The sequence below is a fragment of the Rana temporaria genome, chromosome 1, assembly GCF_905171775.1.
Source record: "Rana temporaria chromosome 1, aRanTem1.1, whole genome shotgun sequence".
Classification (NCBI taxonomy): Eukaryota; Metazoa; Chordata; class Amphibia; order Anura; family Ranidae; genus Rana; species Rana temporaria.
Window position 1 is genome coordinate 617,987,446 of NC_053489.1, and position 12,700 is coordinate 618,000,145.

Consider the following 12,700-nt stretch of genomic DNA (forward strand, 5'->3'; position numbering starts at 1 on the left):
TCATTAAAGCGGTGGTTCACCCTAAAAAGCAAGTTTCTACCATGAAATCCAGCATACTAGCGTGAGCTACAGTATGCCTTTATTTTATTTGTTTGCGCCGTACTCACTGTTTAATCCCGTAGTTAAGTTTCAGACTCCCCGCGGGGAATGGGCGTTCCTATGCAGAGGGGACAATGATTGACGGCCAGCTTCCCGAGTAGGACTCGGCTCTTCACGGCGCTTTACGGCGCCTGCGCACAGACTAGGAGCTGACTGCGCAGGTGCCGTGAAGAGCCAAGTCCTATTTCTGCTATTTCCGGGTAGCGTGACGCACCATGGCCGGCCCCCTGCATAGGAACGCCTACTAGTCTGAAACTTAACTACGGGATTAAACAGTGAGTACGGCGCAAAAAAAGTAAAATAAAGGCATACTGTAGCTCGCGCTAGTATGCTGGATGGCATGTTAGAAAAAAAAAAAAATTTAGGGTGAACCCCCGCTTTAACCCAATATGGATATATGGTCAATGATGTCCACACCCCTTTTTGTATATGCAGCTGCAGGACAGAAAATTGTTTGCCTGCAGCTCATTGGCCCAGCAAACGGCTAACTTCCAGGTTTGGACCGAAGCCAAGCTTTTCCCTATTCATTACGAATGGGTTGCCAATGCACCAAAATGGACGAAAAAACAAAATGCATCACACCACAATGAACATTCTATGTGCTGGGGTGTGCTGTGTGTTGTACTTTATTGTACAGGGGGGATTAAGGTGTGGGGTTGTTTTTCAGGGGTTGGGTTTGGCCCCTTAGTTCTAGTGAAGGGAACGCTTAAGGCCCCGTACACACGGTCGGTTTGGTCCGATGAGAATGAACCGAAGCGACCGTGTGTATAGGCTATCGGTCTGTTTTCCTTCGGTCCAAAATGTTAAAACATGCTTCAAAACCGAACCGATGGACCGCTGCCCCATCGGACCAAACCGATGGTTAGTACAGAAAAGCATCAGTTCAAAACCTGCGCATGCTCAGAATCAAGTCGACGCATGCTTGGAAGCATTGAACTTCGTTTTATTCAGCACGTTGTGTGTTTGACGTCACCGCGTTCTGACCCGATCGGATTTTGGACTGACGGTGTGTACACATATCAGGCCGTACGGCCACTTCAGAGGTGAACCGATGAAAACGGTCCGTCGGACCATTCTCATCGGTTTTGTTCGACCGTGTGTACGGGGCCTAAGGTATCAGCATACCAAGACATTTTGGAGAATTCCATGCTCTCAAGTTTGTGGGAACAGTTTGGGGATGGCCCCTTCCTATTCCAAGGTCCATAAAGTCATGGGTGACCGAGTTTGGGGTGGAGGAACTTGACTGGCTTGCACAGAGTCCTGACCTCAACCTCGTAGCGCATCTTTGGGGTGAATTAGAGCAGAGACTGCAAGTCAGAACTTCTCGTCCTGCATCAGTGCCTGACCTCACAAATGCGCGTCTGGAAGAATGGTCAAACATTTCCATAGACACACTCCTAAACCTTGAGGACAGCCTTCCCAGAAGAATTGAAGCTGTAATAGCTACAAAGGATGGGCCAACTCAGTATTGAACCCTACGTACTAAGACTGGGATGCCATTAAAGTTTATGTGGGTGTAAAGGCAGGCGTCTCAATACTTTTAACAATATTGTGTAAATCGGAATGTCTGACAATTTTAGCTGGATTCAGGTAGGCGGGCGCAACCTTGCGGCGGAGTAGCGTATGGTATTTACACTACGCTGCCGTAAGTTAGCAAGGCAAGTACTGTATTCACAAAGTACTTGCCTGCTAAGTTACGGTGGCGTAGCCTGAATGCGGCGGGCGTAAGCGCGCCTAATTCAAATTAGGCTGAGGGGGCGTGTTTTATGTTAATATGGGTTGACCTGATGTGATTGACGTTTTTTAGGAACGGCGCATGCGCCGTCCATGTACATATCCCAGTGTGCATTGCGGCAAAGTACGCCGCAAGGACCTATTGGTTTCAACGTGGACGTAAATTACGTCCAGCCCTATTCACGGACGACTTACGCAAACAATGTAAAATTTTCAAATTTCGACGAGGGAACGACGGCCATACAACATTACTAGTCCAGCTATTTGATGGAATAACTATACGCCTGAAAATGCCTTACGTAAACGGCGTATCTGTACTGCGTCGCACGGGCGTACGTTCGTGAATAGGCGTATCTAGTGATTTACATATTCTACGCCGACCACAATGGAAGCGCCACCTAGCGGCCAGCCTAAAAATTACACTTTAAGATACGACGGTGTAAGACACTTACGCCGCTCGTATCTTAGCCTAATTTAAGCGTATCTGGTTACCAGAATACGCTTAAATTTGCGTTGGCGCAGATTCTGACTTAGGCCGGCGTATCTACTGATACGCCGGCCTAAGTCTTTCTGAATCTGCCTATTTGTCTGCTTTAGGTATGATTTATTACTTGATATCTGTTAGTAACTTTCTTTAATAACACAGAACAATTGGGAAGACCAGGGCACTTGAGACTTGATCAAGTTTCTCAGGTCTAAAACATAAAAAGTAAATTTGATGCACTGCTGATTCCAGCCAACCTCCAGGAATGTCATACTGCATTATACAAGGCCATGCTTATAATATTCCTGCTCACATCTTACATTAGGGTGTCTGTTGAGGATTATTCAAAGCCGCTATCGGCAGTGTATCACAATGAAAAGAAACAGCTTTGCCTCTCCCTCCCGCCCTGGTTAAATGGGATATTTACTCTCATACAGAGTGCTGGACAATAGAGGGCCGAGTCTTGCCCAGCGCGCACCAAGCGATCATTCTTCTCAGGCTGGAACTGGTTTAGGGCGTCTGGAATCCCTTAAATCTTAATTATAAATGCCTTATTTAATCACTGTTTGCGGCTATTGAGATGCAGTTCATGAAAAGGGGATTTAAGGCTAAATTAACACAGCTTTTATGACATTTTTTTTGAGGGAATGGCCTAACAAGGGAGAGGGATTGGAGAACTGAAACAGTTGCCAGTTGCTTGATACTCTACATCCATGCCAAATTACGGCTTAACATCAGAAAAGTATTACAGCAAATATAAGATTTCATCACCCCCCTTTCATGATATTATAGACCACACTATGCAAGCATTCCTTATTTAGGTAGGTAGCCCTGATTATGAAAGTACTGACCCAACCTAACCTAACCTACCCTCCTCCACAGATACATATTTGTCTCAATCCAACAGCCATGGCCTCTAGTGTTTGTTTACATCTTTACAAAAGATTTACTGCCCTGGCCGTCTCTGTGGCTCTGCGGCCTCATAGACTTCCCCTAAGGTCGAAGATGAGGGGAGACCGTCTCATAGAAGTCTATAGACCTGTAATGTGCAGACACATCCAGGACAGTGAGACTTGCAGCCCTGGTTCTAATCAAATACTGAATGCCATGGCTGTTGGATCTGTAAGCATCTGTGGAGGGAGAGGAGACATTAAAGGGGTTGTATGGGTTCTTTTTTTTTTTTAAATAACAAACATGTTATACTTACCTCCACTGTGCATCTCGTTTTGCACAGAGTGGTCCCGATCCACGTCTTCTGGGGTCCCTGGGCGGCCGTCTCGGCTCCTCCCCACATCAGCTATCCCCCCCTGGGTAGCGCTTTCCCAGGGGGGTTACCTTGCAGGCACGCTCCTGAGTCCTGTATCCGGCATCCATGGGCACCAACTACAGGATTCGGCCCGCCCCCTGGCCCTTGCGTCATTGGAGTTGATTGACAGTAGCGTGAGCCAATGGCTGCGCTGCTATCAATCTATCCAATGAAGAGCGGCCGAGAAGAGCCAAGAAGCAAGCTCGTTCTCAACACAGGACTTTCGAGGGCTCAGGTAAGTAAACAGGGGCTCGGGGGGGGGGGCTAAGGTACCCGATAGGAGGCATTAAGGTGAAAAAACATGAAGGTTTACAACCCCTTTAAGTTAGGTAAGGAGAAATGGTTAAACAGGAGAAATGCACTTTGTCCTAGAGGGGAATTTATCATTTAAAATTGTTAGGGGTAGATTCACGTAGATCCGCGTATCTTCGCGGTGGCGTAACGTATCCGATTTATGTTACGCCTCCGCAACTTAGACGGGCAAGTGCTGTATTCTCAAAGCACTTGCTCTGTAAGTTGCGGCGGCATAGCGTAAATCGGCCGGCGTAAGCCCGCCTAATTCAAATGTGGGACAGGGGGGCGTGTTTTATGTTAATGTTCTGTGACCCGACGTGATTGATGTTTTTCCCGAACGGCGCATGCGCCGTCCGTGGAATTTCCCAGTGTGCATTGCTCCTAATACGCCGCAAGGACGTCATTGGTTTCGACGTGAACGTAAATGACGTCCAGCCCCATTCACGGACGACTTACGCAAACAATGTAACTTTTTCAAATTTCGACGCGGGAACGACGGCCATACTTAACATTGGTACGCCGCACTTACGCCACCATATAACAGGGGTAACTATATGCCGGGAAAAGCCTAACGTAAACGGCGTAACTGTACTGCGTCGGCCGGGCGTACGTTCGTGAATTCGCGTATCTAGCTGATTTACATATTTTGACGCGTAAATCCGCGCACACGCCCCTAGCGGCCAGTGTAAATATGCAGTTACGACGCCTGTCGGATCTTAGGGAAATCTATGCGTAACTGATTCTATGAATCAGGCGCATAGATACGACGGCGCAACTCAGAGATACGACGGCGTATCTCCACTGAGAATCTAGCCCTAAATGTTCTGTCTGGGAATAACTGAGATGTAACCTCTTCGTGATCAGTGACCCTTGATGCATAGATACCCAGATCAAATTTACCCACATCAGTTAAATTCTCAACTGACTATTTTGCCCACCTAAAAAGTTTAACTTGTAAGCTCTAACGAGCCCTCTGATTCCTCCTGTATTGAATTGTATTGTAACTGTAATGTCTGCCCTCTACATTGTAAAGTGCTACGCAAACTGTGGACGCTATATAAATCCTGTATAACAATAATAAAATCAATTTTTTTTAGGAACTTATAATGCTTTTATATGCTATCCTATTTTATAAATACCCCCTTCAGTTGTTTTTCTTTTATTATAAGCTGACAAATGGACAAACAATTGTGATTTGTACATTTATATAAGTGCATTTCTCATAATTGTACACCTAAGGGAGTTTTTTATGTAACGTATTGCACTGTGACAGTTGCAGCCTGCCTGCAGGGTACAGTGGCAGCTGAAGTTGGCAGGTTTGTTTGTAAACAAAGTTCATGTGATCCCCATGAGTGGCTGTCATGGTAATCACATGATTAGGAACCATTATAATTGCTTTTTGATGGTTAAAGGGTAAGTTCACCTTTGTACACTTGTTTTCCCTTCTAAATTCTAGCTCCCCTATGCACCAATATAGCATTCAAATACTTTTTTGCAAAAATATAAAAAAAAAATCAGAATGCTAGAACAAATCTGCTAACCAATGGAAGGAATGTCGGATCTGCTCTTGTACCATTCAAAGGTCTTGGCACAGCAGCATTTTCCACTAACAGAAAAAAAAAGAGTGAAGTTCCATTGACAGTTCAAAAGGTCAAGCCTTGTATCAAGTCCAGATGTAGGATTTAAACAATCATTAGTGTGACATAAGTCTTGGAGTCATTCAATTCCTTAATCAGACATACAGGGGCAGATCCTCAAAGAAATTACGCCTGCGTATCTCTTGATACACCGGCGTAATTTAAAATTTTGCGCGTCGTATCTTTGTTTTGAATTCTCAAAACAAGATACGACGGCATCTGGGTTAGATCCGACAGGCGTACGTCTTTGTACGCCGTCGGATCTAAGATGCAATTTTCCGGCGGCCGCTAGGTGGCGTTCCCGTCGTAATCCGCGTCGAGTATGCAAATTAGCTATTTCCGACGATCCACGAACGTACGAGCGGCCGTCACATTCTTTTACGTCGTTTCCGTTCGGCTTTTTCCGGCGTATAGTTAAAGCTGCTATATGGTGGCGTACTCAATGTTAAGTATGGCCGTCGTTCCCGCGTCTAATTTTGAAAATTTTACGTCGTTTGCGTAAGTCGTCCGTGAATGGGGCTGGACGCCATTTACGTTCACGTCAAAACCAATGACGTCCTTGCGACGTCATTTAGCACAATGCACGGCGGGAAATTTTAGGGACGGCGCATGCGCAGTTCGTTCGGTGCGGGGACGCGCTTCATTTAAATGAAACACGCCCCCTACCTGCCGCATTTGAATTCCGCGCCCTTACGCCGCGAGAGATACACTACGCCGCCGTAACTTACGGCGCAAATTCGTTGTGGATTTAAAACAAAGCCAAGTAAGTTACGGTGGCGTAGCGTATCTTAGATACGCTGCGCCGGTGCAGATCTTTGTGGATCTGCCCCACAGTGTATAGGTACGTTTTTATTTTAGATAAAACATCTTCAGCATCCCAAACTTCTTCTTTAGTACATTGTAAACTTTTAAATGTTTTTGTTGCTTTATTGAGGTATTAGTGTAGTTATATTTCCTGTGTCATTTGTTTGCATTACCTTGTAATGGTGGGCTCACATGTTGTGGCTGCAGTTTGTATTGTCATGGCTGATCGATTCCAATATGTTAGTGTATTAGTTCACATAGCTTGCCCCAAGGAACAGGCAGGCAGCTTCTTGCTCTGGGCCACAGCGTCCAATGTATGCCTTGCCATATTGTATTGCCTCACAAATATGGGAGTGCTAATGTGATAAGTAGTGTTGGGCGAACAGTTCAAGCCAAGCAAAAGTTTGGCCCAAACATTGGCTGTTTGGTCATTCATCAAACACCCAAAAGGGCATTGCTTTCAACCGTTTGTTTGGCCCACTGAACACCCCACAATGCACTGTGCGCCACACAGTGCATTCTAGGCCCTGATTGTTTAAAGCAATCATGGCTCATTGCTCATAACCACCCCACACTATAAAAGGATCCTTCCCAGAGGAGCCATTTGCAGTGTGATGTTGGAGGGACAATATATATAACAGGGCTCTGTTCATTGCTAATAGCAAGTTAGTGTGCTATTGTGATTCTATTGTGAGTGTAGAGTGTTAGTGTAGTGTGAATATAGTGATAGTGCAGTGTTAGTGTAATGCGTCTGCGCAGTTTTACTGTAGTGTCAGTGTAATGTGTCAGTGCAGTATTACCGCGGTATATTGAAGTTTGTGGGTGTAGTTTGTCATGGCAGTATTACTGCAATATATTGAAGTTACATAGTCAGGTTGAAAAAAGACACAAGTCCATCAAGTTCAACCATAAGAAATAAAATAATAATAATAATAATAATAATAATAATATCATACAATCACATATACCCAATTTTTTTACCCACAGTTGATCCAGAGGAAAGCAAAAAACCCCAGCAGAGCATGATCCAATTTGCTACAGCAGGGGAAAAAATTCCGTCCTGATCCCCCATGAGGCAATCGGATGTTCCCCAGATCAACTTTACCTATAAATGTCAGTACCCAGTTATATTATGTACATCTAGGAAAGAATCCAGGCCTTTCTTAAAGCAATCTACTGAGCTGGCTAGAACCACCTCTGGAGGGAGTCTATTCCACATTTTCACAGCTTTTACTGTGAAGAAACCTTTCCGTATTTGGAGGTGAAATCTCTTTTCCTCTAGACGTAAAGAGTGCCCCCTTGTCCTTGGTGTTGACCGTAAAGTTAATAACTCAACACCAAGTTTACTATATGGACCCATTATATATTTGTACATGTTGATTATATCCCTCCTTAATCTCCTCTTCTCAAGAGTGAAAAAAATTAAGTTCTTCTAATCTTTCCTCATAGCTGAGCTCCTCCATGCCTCTTATCAGTTTGGTTGCCCTTCTCTGCACTTTCTCCAGCTCCCCAATATCCTTTTTGAGAACTGGGGCCCAAAACTGAACTGCATATTCCAGATGAGGTCTTACTAATGATTTGTACAGGGGCAAAATTATATCTCTCTCAGGAGTCTATACCTCTCTTAATACAAGAAAGGACTGATTTGGAAACCGCAGCTTGGCATTGCATGCCATTATTGAGCTTATGATCTACCAAAACCCCCAGATCCTTCTCCACTACGGATCCTTCCAGTTGTACTCCCCCTAGTATGTATGATGCATGCATATTCTTAGCCCCCAAGTGCATAACTTTTTGCTTCACTTTTAAGCATCATTAAATCGCTGCTCATTTAAAAAAATATATTTTTAAAAAACTTTTTTTGCATTCAAACATGTCTCCCAGGGCATACTCTTTTTATGCCCAATAATGTGCATTCTAGTTTGTGTCCTATAGACTTTAATGGGGTTCATTGTTCAGCTCCGAACTCTTGCAATGTTTGAAAGTTCTGGCGCGAACCAAAGAGTGGGGGGGGGTGGGGGTGGGTGTTCTTTCAATCTCCAGTGAAGAAATACATTTCTCTGTTAATTGTTCTGTTGGTTGTGTCTGTGTCAGATCTAATTACTGTGTAGCTCTCACCTGCAGAGACCCAGGGATTGAGGGGTATGTATTTTCTTTACACTCCATGTCAGTTTTCACACAACATATAGGAGGTCATATATTAACTTGTGTAGTGCCATGCCTCACGTTTGAACACAAACAGATACTTTTCACATGCATATAAAGATTAACCCTATTCTAGGCTGTGCATACAGGGCAACAAATGACATCATGAAATGACACGATCAATGCACATCTTATGCAGGTGAAAAACACAAAGTGCAGGTAGGAAGGTTTTTATGCAAGGAACTTTATAAACGAAGACACACTCATAAATTCTCTGGCAGTGGGGAAATTTAACTGACCTTGATAAAGATCACAGCTTACATGTCTTCAAGTTGAAAGACTAGAATTACGAATGTTCCATAGTACTTAGCGATTATTTAATTACTGCATGTTCACATTGTGTCTTGATTCAGCCTACAAGGCCACCAGGCAGACTACACACACCGAAAAAGTGACAAGTGTGCATAATTTTCTATTTTGTATCACACATGTGAGAAGTTTTCTCATGTAAACATCCTCTGATCTGTACTGTTATGGAGTCTGCAAAAACCAAAGCCACAACAATGCTGTATATTGTGGTCAGACAGGCTGGATGGTTCCCCTCTGCGGGTTTTGGGTTAGATGACACTGTTGACTTCATGTGAATTATGGAAAAAGTAGAGAAAGCTGACAATGTCAGAAAATATGAGAATTTTGTACCACTGTTGACGTAGCTATATTTAGCTAATTTGCTGTCCTAGGCTGCTGTGTGGGGTCTGTATTAAAGTAGTTCAATGCGAAAAAGGCCACTGTAGTGGAAAAATCACCAATGACGCACATTTAAAAAGTTGCATATTCTCAGTATTTTCTTTGTTATGGGATGTTTAACTTCCTTTTATTTTAAAATGGATCAGGTCCCCTCCCTTACATCAGTGTCTTCACCAGAGCCCCCTTTTAGATAAGTGTCCCCATCAGAGTCCCCCATTACATCAGAGTTCCCCTTACATCACAGTCCACATTAGGGTCCCCATGATAGTCCCCATCTTCATCAGAGTTCCCACTTAAATCAGTGTCCCCCACCAGATCTCCCCCTTTGCATCACAGTCGTCCCTTACATCACAGTCCCCCGTTACATCAAAGCCCCCCCCCCCCTCAGACTCTCTCTTTATGTCAGTGTCTTCCTCAGAGTCTCCCCTTACATCAATGTCTCTTAGATTGTAAGCTTTATTGAGCTTTAATGATTCCCTCTGTATTGAATTGTATTGTAACTGTACTGTCTGCCGTAACGTTGTAAAGCACTGTGAAAACTGTTGGCGCTATATAAATACTGTATAATAATAATAATATGTCCCTCAGAGTTTCCTCTTACTTCAGTGTCTCCATCAGAATCCCCCACCTTACAACAGTGTCACCATCAGAGCCCCCTCACTTACATGATTATCCCCACCAGAGTCCCCTCTTACATCAGAGTCCCCATCAAACCCCCTTTACCCAGATCTGTGCCCCCATTAGAGCTCCCCATGCATTAGTGTCCCAATCAGAGACCCCCCTTACATCAATGTCCCCATGAGAACCCACCTTACCTCTGTATATAGGCGTATATCATGTTGAAGCAGGAGGGAGGGAGATGAGAGGCAGAACAGATCCAGACTGAGGAAGTTTAATCCTGCAGTAAATACTAGGGCAAGCACATCATTGGTTACTAGGACGCCATTTTTGGGGGTATTCCTGTGCTCTTGTGCTGGAAATTGTGGCAGGGGGTGTGGGTGCTGTTGGGAGGCGGAGCAAAGACTGGGCACATTAGCTGTAGGGGGGGCAAAGACTGTAAACATCAGTTTTTTATGTGTTGCTACCTCACAGCCAAAAATGCTGCAGAATGGAAGTCACCTGACAGAGGGAGAAACCTTGCTTATCCAGCCGGCAAGGAAATAACACATGCAAGCAGGTAGGTGTTTTAGCTCCCTCCTTCTGTTGACGAGTTATAAAGTGTGACATTAGCCTAACAGTGGGTACCACAAGGTGTTTACTATAACCTTTGTTAACCTGACAACTCTCTTTGATGTACCAGAGGGATCATGGGGACACTTTGTAACAAGGGGCTCTACTTAGGTAATAAGCCCCCAGCAAAAAAACAAACAAAAAACAAGACCTTCCCTCAGGCTCACTGTCCAATCACAGTTTTCATGGCACAGGGTGTACGCTGAAACCTGACAGAGCCTAAAATAAGCATTTCTCAACCTTTTTATCGCAGAGGAACCCTTGAAATAGTTTTTAGGTCTCAGGAACCCTTGCTAAAACCAATAAATTGAGAGTCAGTGGGAAAAAAAACAGTGATCAGTGAAAAGAACCCCCCCCCCCTTTTTAACAGTGATTGTGAGAAAGCCACCCTTCCAGACAACTAAAAAGATTATCATGTCTCGTAGTTGGCTCTGCCAAATGGCATTGGATTTAGAACCATGCAGGAACCTTTAAATGGGAAATCAATCAGCCACGGCTGAAGGAACCCCTAGAGACCTCTGGAGGGACACTATAAGGGGATAGGCCCCCAACCCAAAATCTACCCACAGTCTCACTATCCAGTCACAGTTGTCATTGCATAGGCTGTACACTGAAATCGGAGTCTAAGTAAGTCTTCCTCAATCTTTTTATCCCAGAGGAACCCTTGAAATAATTTTTAGATCTCAGGGAAGCCCTGCTAAAACCAATTCATTGGGAGAATACCCCTACATTGGTGACCAGTAGAAAGAAAGCCCACCCACCAACAGTGGTGGTGGTCAGAATGTCACCCTTATAGTCAGCTAAAAAGATCATTGGCTCTGCCAAGTGTCGTTGATTTTGGAACCATGCAGGAGACATCAAATGGTAAATCCATCAACCCCCAACTCAAAGAACCCCTAGAAACCTCTGCAGGAACCCTAGCTGAGAAAAACTGGCTAAAGCTTAGATCATGGGTTCAGATATCCTTTATTTCTTGACACAGGGCTCTGTATATCATGTTATATAACATAAGTTATCTCCAACATACTTCCAAAGCTAGTTCACAATCGATTGCTGACAGGGGAACATGCACACCAAGGATGCATTCTTTGACATAACACGGAAAAGTTTTCCTTTCCTATACCCAGAAAATGTCATTAAGTGCCTGCTCCTTGTACAACGTACTAAATATAAATCATATTTATCATAAATTACTGTTTGAATGTAAGGGTTCCTTTGTACTGGACAGGATATACAATGCATGAACTGGCACATGGGTGTTTTTGACACGTATTGGATGCTTTGTTGACGTATTCAGAAACACCTCATGCAACTGCAATGAAGAGAAAACACTAGAAACACAACTGAGTCCAACCACAGGAGGTCAAGTTCTATTAGAATAATGAAAAAATAAGATTGTGCTCCAGTTTATTAAGTTTAATCCTACAGGATCATTCCTGCAGTTTACAGGGCTACATGTTAAGCCGAGTGACGTTTAAACGAAGCTCGGCGCTCATACAGCTGTCTGAAGCCATCACCTTTGATTTTTAATTAAGGAGAAGGTGCTTTTATTGTTTTAGTCCATAGAAACAAATGTAAAGAAAACACGTAGTGTTATTTCAGAAAGCCCAGGGCCATTTGGGTAGGGCCTCACCTTCCATTATGCCAAAATACATCAATGTCTGCCAAAGTTAGTCTTAACGCATATATAGTGAGAAAAACAATCGCAACATAAATTTTAGTGACTGCTGTTAAAATAGGGCAATTGGCAGGACATTTCCATGCAGGATAATACCCTATTCAAAAATGTTTGAGTAACTCCTGAAATGTTCGAGTAACTTCTATTACTTAAAAACAATGTCCAGTGATCATATTGTAATTTTGGGTGGGCATGAGTATGCTGGATAACCTCTTGTATTGTTATATCACTCCAATACATTTTTGTGGATATTTCTGTAATGTCAAACAGTTTATTCAAATTTTTTGTGTGTGTGTTGCTCTCACTTGAATCATACTAGCAAGGTGTATTCAAAAGTAGTAATGAGCCGAACGTCTCCAACTTTGCTTCCTGGTCAGTTACCGGAACTTTACAGATTTGCTGATGCCGAACCCCATTGAGATCAATAGGAGACACATTTTACAATCATTTACAAGGCTATTAGGTAAGGGATTGTCAAACAAAGGGCATTGGGGGGGAGACAAAATTAATTTAAATAACGTGTCTGGGAAATACCCTGATCT